The sequence below is a fragment of the Microcaecilia unicolor genome, chromosome 1, assembly GCF_901765095.1.
Source record: "Microcaecilia unicolor chromosome 1, aMicUni1.1, whole genome shotgun sequence".
NCBI classification, from domain to species: Eukaryota; Metazoa; Chordata; class Amphibia; order Gymnophiona; family Siphonopidae; genus Microcaecilia; species Microcaecilia unicolor.
Genome location: NC_044031.1, coordinates 373,923,290 through 373,938,603, shown reverse-complemented (window position 1 = coordinate 373,938,603; position 15,314 = coordinate 373,923,290). Strand labels below are relative to the sequence as shown.

The window sequence follows — 15,314 nt, the reverse complement described above, 5'->3', positions numbered from 1 at the left end:
CTGAAAAACCCAACACCTCACACCTGCAACAAACCCGATGCAAGGCCTGAGCCCACGACCCTCCCTTTCAAGGCCTGACCGCCCAAACACAAGACCCCCCCCCCCCCCGCTGACTCCAAGCCCCGCCTGCTGACACTGAAACAATCCCCCCTAGTACATTTCCCTCCCCCCTCCCCCAAGACCTACTGGGAGTAGCATTGATAGTCAAGTGGATCCCAAGTGACAGCAATCCCCTTCTGCTGCCACCTGGTTCAGTGCTGGGACTCATAATGGTGCTGATGACTCCCTATCAGTAGTCTTGTGGTAGTACCACTAAGGGTCATCCTTCTGCAAGACTACTGCAAGGGGTCATTGGTGCCAATCCGGGCAGCAGCAAAGGGGAATCATTGTTGCCTAGGTGCTACACTAACCATTTGTTTACTTAGGGGCCCTTTTACTAAGGCATGTAGGTGCCTACGCGCATCCAACGTGTGCCAAATTGGAACTACCGCCCAGCTACCGCATGCCCCAGGCAATAATTCCAATTTATATGCGCATCCAAAAGATATTTTCTACCACATGGCGCTTACCTGGCGCTAATCAGCATTTTACACGCACTGGCCACTTACCACTAAGTCAGTAGGTCTCAGACCAAAAGTGGACATACGTTGGTTTTAATTTTGCTGCACATCCATTTTTGGCCACAAAAAAAAAATGTCTTTTTTCCAGGCGCGCTGAAAAAATGACCTGCTTGCATAGAAAACACGTGCCTACACCAGTGCTGGCCACTTTTCGGTTCGCTTTAGTAAAAGGACCCCTAAAACAAATTATTTGTATAACGTCTTAGTTTCATGGATCCCAGGGCACTCAGAATTAACAAGCTCATTCCGCTTTGCATTGGTTTCTGTAAAAATTGGACAGAAATAAAGGTTAATAACCTGATCTATCTAAAGAAAGAGATCTTTTTATTAGACTAACTTAATATATTTCTTGAGTGGCTTTATAAGAGCTAACTTTCTAACTGAGGTCAAAGAAATGTGTTAGTGTTTAGAAGGTTGGGAGAAGTTTTTTTTTTGTTTCATTGTTCTTTTCTGGCAGTAGTGTTGTGAAAACAGTTGTTATTGAAGACAACCAAAATATTTGTTAAGACTTTTAAAAGAAACAACATTTTATTTTAAATTAGGAAAACCAAAGAGATGGTACATTAAAGGTAAGTTTATTGCATGAGCAAAGGATAACATACAAAAATGTATGGATTTTTTTCTAGCCTATCAAATTATAACAGGCTAAAAAAAATATACCTCTAGTTTACTGTGCAGCAGGGGCGTAGCCAGTCACCCAATTTTGGGCAGGCCTGAGCCCAAAGTGGGTGGGCATAACCATCTCGCCCCCCTCCCCAACCAGGCATCTCTTCCTCCCCCCATCCCAGGCAATCAGGGGATCCCTTAAATCCACTCTACTGAACAGCCCCCCTCCTGGAACCTTTAAATCTTTTAGGTCTTCGCCAGCAGCAAGCAGCAACTCATTCCCTTTGCTTATAGCAGCTCCGAGCTTTCCCTCTGATGCAACCTCCTGGTCCCACCAACAGGAAATTGCATCAGAGGGATGGCTTGGGCTAGCATGAGCAGGGAAATGTGTTGCTGTTTGCTGCCGGCAGCGAACAAAAGGAGGGGGAGGGTTGAGGGAGTGGAGTTAAATGATGTGCAAGGAGTCTTCTGCTGGCGGGGCTTGATGATCCCTGTCTGTCTCATTACTGCTGGTTGAACCTGAGTCCAAAGTGGGTGGGCCTGGGCCCATCTGTGGCTTCGCCACTGCTGTGCATTAGATTGCAAGAGTAGAGCATACAACGTGGCTAAATTGACATCTTATTGTGCTCTATATTCAGTGGAAAAGCTTCATTTCTTTCACTGTCTGGAAGCTGTAGTTCATGCCTTTGGGTTTAGTTGAGCTAACTGGCAGACACACCTGTCATGCATATCCCATTAAGTGGCTGGTGAAAATTGAAATCTTATGCTAATAACATAAGCATCTTATTATTGGAACATCTATTTCTTTCCAAAAGAATACCTAATGCATCCTTGAACCTGGTTTCAGTGAACTGGCAGCTAATTCACACCACTGCTGGGCTAGGCGCCCTTCACATCTGACCTTCACCAGCTGCCTGCTGGCACAACTGTAATGCTCTAGGATTCTTGTTTTAGAAACGAGCCAGAATATCATAGCTTTTGATTGTGACCCAAACCCAAAATCAGGGTATTTTCAGCTGGCTATGGATCATATTATGAGATTGGATGGAGAAAAATCAACAATACTGGGAGTATTAATAACCAAATCCCAAACAATGACAGAGTTACGTTTCACCGTTGCTAAGGCTTTAAAGGCTATGGAACCTCAGCATCCAGAGTTGTCCAGAGCTGCATTTTCTACTGAATAGGGCCTCTTTATGACTTTTTAAAATCTATTTGCAACAAGCTTGAATTAAGCCTGTATGTGTTGTTAAAGACAGTGAGGCTGATGCAACAAAATAACCTAAATTTTGCAAAATCCAATGTACACACAAAAATGGCAAATGGCATGACATGGACTCACAAAATATTTTGGCATCTCAAATATGAAAATTTATGTAAATTTGTTAATGAGTTGCTGTCATTCTTAATCATGCAAAGCAACTCATTAACCATTAACACATAGAAAACAATTTGTGAAATTTGCTTTGCAATACTGATTTTGCAAAAACTTTAATTATACCTTAGTGAAGTACAGTTTTCAGCTCATTAACTATTAGCACATAGCAAAACAATGTGTGAAATTTACAACACTGATTTTGAAAAAAAAAAACATTAATTATACTTCAATGAGGTATAGTTAAAGATTTTGTGAAATTTCCTGTAGAAAAAAAATATACCTACTCTTTTTCTACTGGAATTAATAGCATATAAGCCTGAGGGAAACTAGGATGCACTAAATCCTATTAATGCATGCAATTTTTTGCCTATTAATATATTGGCTTTATATAAAAGCTGATAGAGATTTATAAATGTTCTCACTTGTTATTCTACTTTTGTGCAGTTGTAACAAGATCAGTCCTTTTTCTAATGTCTCCTGAAATGTTTTAGAAATATTTGAATAAAATTTTGCTGTAGACCTGAAATTTTAGAAAATAAAGATGTATTGTTTTTGTGCTGTGTTCATAATCTTGGCCTTTCTTAATCTTATTAAATACATCTCATTTGTGTAAGTTGAAGAGGTAATACACAATTTTATTTTTTTTTATATCTGTTGTTAATAGTTTTGTGCCACCATACCTTTTATGTCAATTTACAGTATGATTGGTTAAAATAACAAAAATCTAGTTATTTAGAGCTCAAGTCCCCCAAATTTGGAACTTCAGAAACTTTATGGCAAAAAGTTATTCTCTGGAGACAGGTAGGAGTGCTCTCCCCTAGCTATTGTAAACTTGGAGCGTCTGGTGTGCTCCTCCCCTTTGATTTCTGTTTTTTCTTCAGCCACTCCTGAAAGGTTGCAGCTGTCACTCTCTCGCCACGCATACCAATAAAATTAAAAAAAAGCAAAACAAAAGAGTACAACCAGCAAAACTGCAAAAAAGCAAAACAAACCCAAGAGGAACTACAGCAGCAGCAACACCATAAGAGCAGGATCCCTAACACAGGACCGCTCACATGGTGCTGCCTGCTGTAGCACATGACCCCTCAACCACCTTTGGCCATCTCAACAGCTCCCTCTCCCCAGGGTCATGTTTTGGCACCACTTGGGGAGGCAATTCACAGGCTGCTGACATCACCGGGAACAGGATCGGCATCTGCCATTGGCCTTTCTGTGCTGGGATCCGGCCGAACAGCTGTATGGAACCGCTGTTCTATACCCACTCCTCTGCAGCGAAGGTCCCCTGTGAGAAGCAAGCACCTGGAGCATAAAGATGCACATTCATCCCAGTGGCCCAGTTCAGACTCGCAGTCCTCCGCAGTGTCACAGCCAAAGCCCAGTAAAGCCACCACAAAAGGTAAGGGCTCTCAGTACGGGAAGAATGCGGGCCTGCCACCTCACACCCCCAGGTCACCTATCTCGCGCTCCAGTCCCAAACACATGGTTTCTTTGGACCCTTCATCAGGGGATGTCCCTCTGCCAAAAAATGCCTACTCTGCCATGCTGGTTCTCCTTCCTCAGTCTCCACTGCCCCAGACTCCAGGTTTGCCTCCTACCATGACCTTCCTGCAGCTGCTGCACAAGTTCATGCAGGACAATGTCTGTCTCATGCTGTCAGCACCCACCCTTCAGCTGCCATCAGTCTCTGCCCCATTGGTACCTACATGGCTGATGGACTCCTCTAACCTTCCACCTTGGTGGCCCTCTATGTTACCCTGCTATCTCACCTTCCAGATCCTGATTGGGGGGGCCTTGCCATTCCCTCTGTTCCTCTCCTCACAACCCCCATGCTTCTATGGAGGTGTGGTCAGACTCTGAGCTTGATCTGCCTTGGACCCAATTGACCTACCCTCAGAACCAGATTAGATCCCTCCTCCGAAACCTCCAGTAGCCCTGGAACCCACCGAAGAATATTCCTACTTAAGTTCCTCCAGAATACCTCTACCTTTCTCAGTCTTAACCAGGCCAATCTTCCTGCAGACAAGGACTTTCACAGTATCCTTCAATCCTGCCAAGCACCGTCCAAGGAGCTAATTGTACTCCTGGTCTGTCATGTTCTTCAGCATCTTCAATTGTCTAATTGGCAAAAATCCCAATCAGTATCTACTGCTTTTAAAAAAGCTCCTGGCCATGACCTTCTGCAGTTACCTCATCACTCTATGGTTGCTGAATCGGCCATGAAGGCCAAGACTTCCAGAACATAGTTTAATGTCCCCCCCCCCCCCCCCCGAGCAAGAAATCCCACCTCTTAAATTCTACAGGGTGCAAGGTCTTCTAAGGCGCCATGCTTGCTTCCAAGATGATAGCTCATCAATTCCAAATCCTTCACTTCCAGCATTCCATCTTTCAGCAACTTATGGCCATTTCCATGGAAATTTTTGGCTTGCTTTAGATTGCTCTTCAGGACTCTACCTACCACATTATCAAATCTAATTACGATTCTCAGGATATGGTCTCTAGGACAGCAGCAGTGAGCATTGCCACCTGTCATACAGTGTGACTCAAGGCCTCTAACCTCAGAGAAGATCTCCATGACCACCATGACAGCCTCTATGCAGAAAAAGTGAAAGACACAGTTTTGCAATTCAAGGAAGATTCCACCACTATCCAGGAGTTGTCCGTGCAGCCACAACATCAAGTGCAACAGTACCATCGACCCTCCTCTGCCACCAACTACCGTTCGTCTTATCACCAGCAATTTTTCCAAAGTACTACCCACATTGATGCTTCAACCCCTACAGAAGAAGCAATTTTCAGCATCCACAGAATTCTACCTATGGCCAAAAACAATGTCCACAGGACCACAAGCAATCCTCTACACTGCAGCTGGCCTTTCTTCAGTCCAACCCCAGCTTTTGAAACCCCTGCCAGTGGGCAGCCGGCTCAGCCATTTCCTTCCAGCTTGGCAGACCATCATCTTGGAACAATAGGTCCTGGATATCATTTCTGTTGGGTATTGACTAAACTTCACCCCAGACCACCGGTCTTCTCTTCACCTCAGCCTTACAAGACTCCTACATCTCACATCCCAGTCCTTGCGGCAGAACTCACTCTCCTGCTTCAAAACAAAACTGTCCAGGAAGTTCCAGAACCACAGCAAGCGACAGGTTTCTACTCCAATTTCTTCCTTATGTCCAAGAAAACCTGTGGCCTCCAGCACATTTTGGACCTCCGCCTCCCGAATACCTGTCTCAAACGGGAGAAATTCAGGATGATCTCACTATCCTGCCCACCTGCCCTTACTCAGTCATGGCTATTGGCTGACTTCTCTTGACCTCAAGACATCTACCTCCATATCCCTTTCCTTCCCAACTACTGCAAGTTCCTCTGGTTTTAATTCCTCAACTTCCATTTCTAGTACAAGGTGCTGCCCTTCGGTCTCTCCTTTGTGCTATAAGTCTTCACCAAGTGCCTCACAGTAGTAACAGTGCACTTGCCCAAGAAGGGTCACTTCATCTTCCCATATCTCGATGACTGGCTCCTCTCAGCCCACTCAAAATACTGCCTTCTCCTCACTATCCAAGACACAGTGAAAACTCTTCAATCCCTGAGCTTCATTGTGAATTAGAACAAGTCATCCCTGCTACCAGCTCACTCCCTCACCTTCATAGGGGCTCATCTGGACGCTTCCCAAGCACGGGCCTTCCTCCTTCCCAACAGGCGTCAGACCATCGCAGCCTTGTGTACCACTTCAGCTACTCCTTGCGCCTGCCCGCACACCAGTTCCTTAGGATGTTGGGACACATGGCGACCACTGTCTCCTGACTTCCCTATGCCCGCCTCCACAAGACCATTGCAATGACACCTAAAGCTCCATTGGAACCAGTGCACTCAACCACTCTCCAAATCGTTCTTTGTTACATCTTCAATCAAGCGATCTCTGAGGTGGTGGCACTCTTCACCCCTCCTTCAGGTAGGCTGTCACTTCAAAACCCCACAGCCTCACCTTACTCTTACTACTGACGCCTCCACCACAGGATGGGGAGCACACCTTGGGTCACTGCAGAGTCATGGCCCCTGTTTCTCCAGCAAATCCCAGCTCCACATCAACCATCTTGAACTGTGAGCACTTTTTTACTCCTTACAAACCTTCCAGTCATGGCTGCTTCAGAAGTGCGTTCTCATTCAGACCAACAACAAGGTCACCATGTTCTACATCAACAAGCAGGGCAGATCCAGCTCCCTACTTCTCTACAGGGAGGCATCTCACCTGTGGACCTTTGCCCAGTCATACATGGGTTGCCAATTTGTATTACCAGCAACCGAGGCCCTCAATTCACCTCTAGATTTTGGAGGGCCCTGTGTTCCAGTTTTGGCATCACGACCCAGTTCTCCTCGGCTTACCATCCCGAGACCAATGGCATGGTAGAGCGAACGAATCAAACACTGAAATTGTATCTAAGGATGCATGTTAATGCTCAACAAGACGACTGGGTTTCATTATTACCATGGGCAGAGTTTGCTTATAATAATAGCCTCCATTCAGTCACACACACTTCTCCATTTTTTGCAGCCTACGGTTGGCACCCACGATTGCCTCTCCCCATGCCTCAGGGGGCAGGGGCAGTTCCTGCCTCTGGTCTACCTCAGCTTTACAGAACTCTGACCGATCTCCACAAGGTATGGAGGGACGTACTGGGCCATCTCCACCAGGCCGCGGAGACTTACCGGAAGTTCGCAGATAGAAAGAGACAATCCGCCCCTCAGCTGGTACCAGGTCAACGGGTTTGGCTTAATGCTAAGTATCTCAAGCTCAGACTGCCCTCCTTTAAATTCTCACCCAGGGGAGCCCTGTGGAGCAATCAAATCTATGGAGGACCTTGGTCTAAATCCTACAGATTGGAGCTCCCGATTTGTATATGAACAGGTGCGACACTATGTGGCATCTTTGCCTAAGAAGGCGCTGGGTGTTGATGTGGCCACCAAGCTGGACGATCTTTTGGAGGTACCGTCGGGGGACCCTGTCTCCATCTCCATGTTATACAAACGATTAATAGCTACCTGTCCACAGAGAGATTTAGGAAAGGTGGCTGCTAGGTGGGCAGAAGACACACAGACGGAGGTCTCGACCCGGGATCTTCTGAGGGGGTTGAGAAGGGTGGGGAAATGGACAAGGAGTGTAGAACTTCGGGAATGTCAGTCTAGAGTAATCTACAGAGCATACACATCGCAGTCTCGCCTATACCGGATGGGGTATTTAGAATCGGCCCAGTGTAGGCGATGTGGGGCGAACCAAAGTGATTTCTACCATGCCTTTTGGCAATGCCCGGCAATCGAGGCTTTTTGGAGAAGGATAACAAGGCTTTTTGAAAGAATTGGAGGCTCCCGGGTTAGATGTTTGCCAAAATGTATTTTGCTGGGATGCCAAATTCCGGTGGAGGGGGGTACAGCTTACCAAAATGCACTTGTCCACAAGGCCTATGTGGTTGGTATGAAATGTATTCTGGTGAACTGGACACTGGATCGGGCCCCCTCTTTCTGGCAATGGCGTAATCGATTTCATGCCTTACTTTTGCTGGAACTTCAGGATGCTCTGCTTAATTTCAAAACACAAAAACACTTTTATTTAACTTGGACAGCTTATATTAATGTGATGTCTCCCAAAGCACAAAGTTACATTCTTAATAAACTCTGCGCATTAAAGGGTCCTACCTCAGCAACTTGTGTCAATTAAGAACGAGGTTACTAATTCGGTGGGTTTGTAGGTCACTCAGGCAGAATGGGAGAGGGAGGGGGAGGGGAGTTATATTTAGTTCAAAGCACTCGTACTAGTACTTGTTAAGAGAACTACCTTGTGGGGGTAGGAGAGAAGCCATCAGAACACAGGCTCTCCTGCTTGGACCCCAGGAGGTATAGAGGAGAGCATGGGATCTTTAGCTTTAGTTTGAAGTTTATGACAGTGTGTTAAACTTACCACTTAGGGACTGCAAGCCCATTGCTGAATATACAGAACACGATTTTCGTAGCAGTGGATGGAGTGTGGTTTACAATATGCTTCTGATATGATGTTATTACTTCATTGGTTGTTCCTCTTTTATCACTACGGTGTAGTTGGGGGGGGAGGGTTTGGGGGGGAGTTAGGAGATTTATCAAACAATGTTAAAACTTGATGACGGATAATGCTGTATCGTTTATACTGTGTCAGCTTTTCGGGGCTTGAAGTGTTTCACAAGTCTTGTATATCCTGGTTGTCATCAATAAAAATGTTGAATCATAAATTCTCGCCCAGGTTCATCGGGCCTTTTGCCGTCACGGAGCGCATAGGAACAGTGACTTATAGACTATGCTTGCCACCACGTTTCAAAATACACAATGCATTCCACGTCTCCTTACTCAAACCTTTTGTATCTTCTAAGTGGCACCCTGCACCCAAAGTAGGGCCAGTCCTGGACGTATCTTCAGAGCCAGAGTTCGAAGTACAAGACATCCTGGACTCAGAATTTAAGAACGGACACCTATACTATCTCTTGGCATGGAAGCACTATGGGCCGGAGGATAACTCCTGGGAACCAGCTAGTCAGATTCACGCTACCAAGTTGCTCCAAGACTTCCGTACCCGATATCCCTCTAAACCCGGTCCGGGGTAGAGAGGGGGGCCTTTAGGGGAGGATACTGTCACGTTCTCTGTCTGTGCAGAGTATGGGCACCGGAGGATTGGACGGCCATCTTGGATTTGGGCTTGTTCCAGGTTTGGGCGGCCATCTTAGTAGGGGGCAGCTTAGGTTATGGCAGCCATCTTGGAGTAGGGCAGCTTCAGGAAGGAAGCCCATATTTGGGCGTAGGGTGTCACCGATGGGGCAGCCGTTTTCAGCTGTGCTTGTTTGGGCCTAATTTCTACACTATTTAAGACTCTGCCCTCAGTCTTTCCGTGCTTCGGCTTCTACTCAGTTCACTGAATAGTTGCAATGCTTTTGGATCTACGGTTGTCTGCTGCCTGGTACCGACCTCTGCCTGTCCCTGGATCTGCTACTGACCGCTGCCTGGTACTGACCTCTGCCTGTCCCTGGATCTGCTATTGACTGCTGCCTGGTACCAACCTCTGCCTGTCCCTGGATCTGCTACTGACTGCTGCATTTTACTGACCTCTGCCTGCTCCGGGATCTGCTATTGTCTGCTGCCTGGTTCTGACCACTGCCTGTCCCTGGATCTTCTGTTCTCTGCTGCCTGGTCTAACCCTGTGGACTTTGTGCTGGACTTTGTTCTCTCTGCTGTTGGCTACCCGCACTCAGGGGCTCAACCCCTGGGGAATGGTGGGTGACACAGGGGAACTCGGGGTTTTGACCGACAGCCCGGTTAGGGGTTTCCCTCATCGAGTACAAGGGCTCACCTCTCCTTGTGGAAAACATTACATAATGCAGGAAAATATCCAATACATTTTACTTGCTTAAAACACACTCTTTCTTCACAACTCGACTATGAGACAAGATCCCAATTTTTGGGCGATTTTTAGAAAACCAAGGTGCTATGTCCATCGGAATCAAATTGTGATACTTCTCATGGTTTGAGATTTGTTTTGGTAATATACAAATGTTGTTATTAATGTTGCCACTTCTTATTCAGATTGTTATGGGGCTCATTTTTAAATGAGAAAAACATCTAAAAAATGGCATAAAGTGACATTAGACATTTTTCTCCAAAAAATATCCAAATTGCAATTTTTGAAAATCGGATTTGAGGCATTATTCTCTCCAGTGCATCCATATCACAAGGGGGCGGGATCTGGGTATTCCCAAAACTTGACGTTTTTCTCCCATTATGGAACAAAGCAAAAATGTTCAGGGTTAAAAGTTGGTCTATTCCTGTTCAGTCATGCCTAAGTCACAAAAAGGTGCCCTAAATGATGAGATGACCACTGAAAGGATTAAGACATGATCCCTTTACTTCCACAGTGGTCACTTACTCCCTCTGACCGCCCAAAGATGTGAAAGAAATAGTACATCTCAAAAAAATAGAAACCTCCCTCTCATAATCTGCAAAGTACTATTGCAACACTATATTCCTGTTCAGTTCAAAAATGTAAAAAAGGGGAAAAGCCTCTGCACCCACACCTCCACCCAATAAACATTTACAGGGTAAAGAGGATTTAAGTTGGGTCAAAATCTCTTCATCAGTGTAAAAAAACCGATGGAGGTGGAGCTGTGGGTGCAGAGGCTTTTTCCCTTTCTTAAATGTTTGCACTTCACAGGAATATAGTGTTGAGCTAACAGCCTCCTGAGTCTATTCCCAAATTTCCTATAAAATAGCATCTTCCTCATCCTCATAAATCAAAGAATTGAGAGCTGTCGACGTGGCTAAATACACTTCTCACAAGGATTGTGTAGGCCATTGAATATATGCCCTCTTTGGTATTTTCAATTTCTTCTCCAAATGTAATATCCCTTGTGCTATGTTTATTATGAAGTGGAGGAGTGGCCTAGTGGTTAGAGTGGTGGACTTTGGTCCTGGGGAACTGGGTTCAATTCCCACTGCAGGCACAGGCAGCTCCTTGTGACTCTGGGCAAGTCACTTAACCCACCATTTCCCCAGGTACACATAAGTACCTGTATATAATATATAAGCTGCATTGAACCTGCTATGAGTGGGAAAGCATAGGGTACAAATGTAAGAAAAATAAAATTATGAACAACTACATAAGCAATCACATCACCTCTGGTAACAGCTTTAGCTACATCCTAAAATAGCTGGGGGCTATTTTTATGTTGTGCATTAAAGGTCTCATAGGCCTTCCATTTCTCCAGCAGATAAGTCTGAAAGGACAAATGCTCATAGGAATAAGCAGGAAATCTCCAATGCCCCTTAAGAGAACCAGAGTCCCCAACATCTAACATAACCCAAACATAGGAATGATCAGACACTTCCTGAGGACCTATAGCAGCCCAGAAAACAGAGTGAAAAAAGGATCTTGACAGTAAGATAATCTGTACAAGACCAGGTACCATGGGCATGAGATAGATGTGTATAATCTCTTTCGCTGGGGTATAAAAGCCTCCAGGGGTCTACCAAATCCAGAGCAGAACACAGATATCGAACACCTCTACTATCACTACCCTCTTCAGGAGCAGCACATCCTCCAGAGTGGTTTATTTGGTAATCTAAGACTCTATTTAAGTCACCTGCCAACAATAAAGGGTGACCCAGAGCCAAGCCACTCACTCTAGCCAAATCCACAAAAACAAGAGTGTTTGTATACATTTGACACACAAACCCCAAGCAGGAAAAAGGTAGAGCTTTAAGAGGTAATTTGCAGTAATATATACTTTCCCAAGTCATCTTTACAGGTCTCTTTAATGGTACAGGGCAAGTTTTTCTACACTAAGACCATCACCCCACCTTTTTTGTTAAAAGCTGAAGAGAAGTAAACATCTCCAACTTATGCACGTTTCAGCTTAAGATGTTCCTGATCAGAAAGCTTAGTTTCTTGCAAACAAGCAATATCTGCATGTTGATGCTGCAATAGGGCTAAAATCATAGATCTCTTGATTGGGGATAACATTCCAGAAACATTCCAAGATAATACATTACAAGCGCCATCACTCTGAATGTCCACTGCAAACAGACATCATCCAGATATTCCACATCTTCTCTATTCATCTCGGTGTCCCAGCCTCCACCGAAGTGAAAAATAGTCCACTTTTCCCCAACATCCTAACACAACAGACATGTCTCACCAAGCAGCCAGAAAAAGAAAAGAGGCAAAACAGAAAACATGGAACTCTCACAGAATATTGTGTAACTTTCCTTTCTTAGAGCATAGCCCACCCACCAGCAACCTCTCCCCCCCCCCCCCCCAAATTACAGTACAAGTGCTGAAAATCCCCAGCTCCAGGGAAGGCCAACCAGCCACACTGATGCTCTCCTGAGCCCTAGCCCCTAAACAGATGTACAATACTTCACCAGAATAAATGGAGAAAAAATGTTAGATCAGCAACCGTATATGAGAATAACAGTACTTTTAGCAGTAGCATAGGAATACCTTTATACAGTATTATTTTCAGATGGCGCTAAAACAGTCAAAAAATCTTGTGCCACTGCAGCCAATTCCAACACTTTCCATCGACCATCATGAAATACTTTAAATATAGCAGGATAAAGGAATAAAAAACAAACTTGATTATCTGCTAAAGCAGCACAAATAGGATACAATTGCTTCCTACACTCTGTTAGCGTGGGTGAATAATCCTGAAATATCTTAACTTGAGTTGCTATCGTACTTCAAGGCCTTCTATTTGTATTTATATTGGTGAAGAATTTCTATTTTATGTGCATAGTTATGTATTTTAGGAATTACCACACAAGGTTTTAAGGTGTCCTTTTATTAAGATGCACCAAAAAGTAGCTTGCACTGATGTAGACGCATGTATTGGATGCGTGCAGTTTCATTTTTCAGTACACCTGCAAAAAAGGCCTTTTTTGCCGAAAATGGACATGTGGCAAAATGAAAATTGGCGCACTTCTATTTTGGGCCTGGGACCTTACTGCCACCCATTGACTTAGCAGTAAGATCTCATGCATTAACCTGGTGGTAATCATCAGTGTGTGTACAATGTCGATTACCGCCCAGTTAGTGCCACGCACCGGAAATTTTCCAGCATGCATAAAAAATGAAATTACTGCTTGGGCCACGCGATAGCCGGGCAGTAGCTTCGAATTTGCGTGCGTTGGGTGCATGTAGGTGTCTACATAGCTTAGTAAAAGGGCACCTAAATCTCTGGGATTCTATTGCCCAAGGCGATGCGCATGTTCCAATTTTACAGGGATGACACCCTCACGCATAGGAAATTCCAGGGCCAACCAGTCCTCCAGAATAGTAATGAGACAGGAATCTGCCACTGTATCTGGAATGCCCAAAAACCACAGGTTTCCTCTCCTGGAGCTGTTTTCTAGATCTTCAAATTTGTCCGCATGCTGTCGCATTTGTTTCTTTAGCGTATCCAGGTCTGTTGTCTCTTCATGGGTGGTATCCTCCAGGGCCGAAACCCACATCTCCAACTCTGTAGTTCACTTCTGAGTTTCTGTGAGTAATTTCTCTAGACTGTTTATTTGGCCTGATAATGTCTCAAATCTGGATCCCAGTGCTTCAGTAACAGCTCAGGTGATGTCAGCCAGCGTCTCTTCAGTAATCTCCGAAACTGCAGCGGGAAGCAATGTCGCCATCTTGTCATCAGACTGGTGCACACTATCTTGCAGTTTCTTTCCTGTTCTCACTGACATTTCACCATTTTCACGCCATAGGAATTTGTCCATGTACCTTAGAGAGGAAATTTGAATTGCTGGAGTATGTTACCAACAAAATTTTGGTGAATATACAAAGAAATAAGGAACTAGGGCCCAGGAGCCAGACAGACTCATGTCCTCTTGCTAGTACAGCATCACGTGGCCCCCAATTTTCCAAGTTTTTAAATTTGTAGCTTATCACCTTAAAATGATATTTTTTGTAGCACTTGGCATGTTTTTCCTCTTTATGGACATTTGTGTTTAATATTTTTATTTTATTTACGAAGACTTATTAATTGCCTTTATTAAAAGTATGTTTTAGAAACAGTATAACTATAGTAAAATGACAAAATGTCAGCGTGATACGAATTAAAGTAGTAGCAATAATGTGAAACTGTCAGTAATGTATACATTATAACATCACATTGGGACTTTCATACAACAGAATTCTGATATCCACAATGTTAGCACAATACAAATGAAACATCTTAATAGGTATCAGAGAGGCATGTGCAGTTAGAGCATTTCGATCAGGTTTGTCCAAATTTAGTCCTCGAGGACTGCAAGCAGGCCAGGTTTTCAAGATAACCCTAATGAATATGAATAATGAGCTTTGACAAGCTCACTGAAGAATCTAATGATGGGAAAGATAGAGCCCAGTATGGGAAATAACTTTGTCAAAAATGTGACGCTCGTGGAGGTCTGAGAACATGACGCTTTGAGAGTTTTAAAGATAAAAAATTGACTGGGCTTTGGAACATCCATCTGAGATAAGTAGTACAAGAATTTGAACCTTGGAAAGGTACTTTGTATTCTATACAAGGAGCCATGTAAAGTGCATGGTGCCAATAAAGGCAAGAAGATATTTTAGACACGCACGGATACGTTTGTTATGATCTACAGCAAGGCGAAGCATCAGTCTAAAAATAAACTTGGACTTTTGAGTTATATATCTGTATTTAGAAGAACACCTTCGTATAGGGTGAAGTAAAAATAGGTATAAATATGAACAATGATGCTTTGCAGGTGTACAGAATGATTGAAAATATGTAACAACAGTGGGAACCTTGTATTGAGATAAGACAGTATTTTAAATTGTTAGGAAATGGTTAGGAGAGAATGATTGATTGAGAGTGAATGGTATGAGTGAGGAGGAATATGTGAAGGAGTTAGGTATAGTTTTAAGAGTGTTTTGAATAGGTTTTTGGATAAGAAACATTTAAATTGCAATAAAGAGATGAAGAAAATTAAATAATAAAAAGTGGTGGTTACTTAAAGTATTGAAGCATTAAAGAGAGTAACTAGATACAGTATAGATTCTCAAGAGATATTGGATTAATAAATATTCATGAGAAAGATCTGCATACAATGGGTGATTTAGATAGCTTTGGGTAAAATAAAAGTGAGTGGCTAGGCTGAAAGAAAATTGTGTATATAGTTGACTAAGGGGATCTTTT

The 15,314-nt window shown here is 43.9% G+C and overlaps 1 protein-coding gene across 1 annotated transcript in view; it reads left to right on the top strand.

Annotated features, from left to right (window-relative positions):
- Positions 1-15,314, top strand: part of DNAH5 (dynein axonemal heavy chain 5) — a 925,453-nt gene that overhangs the window by 583,751 nt on the left and 326,388 nt on the right.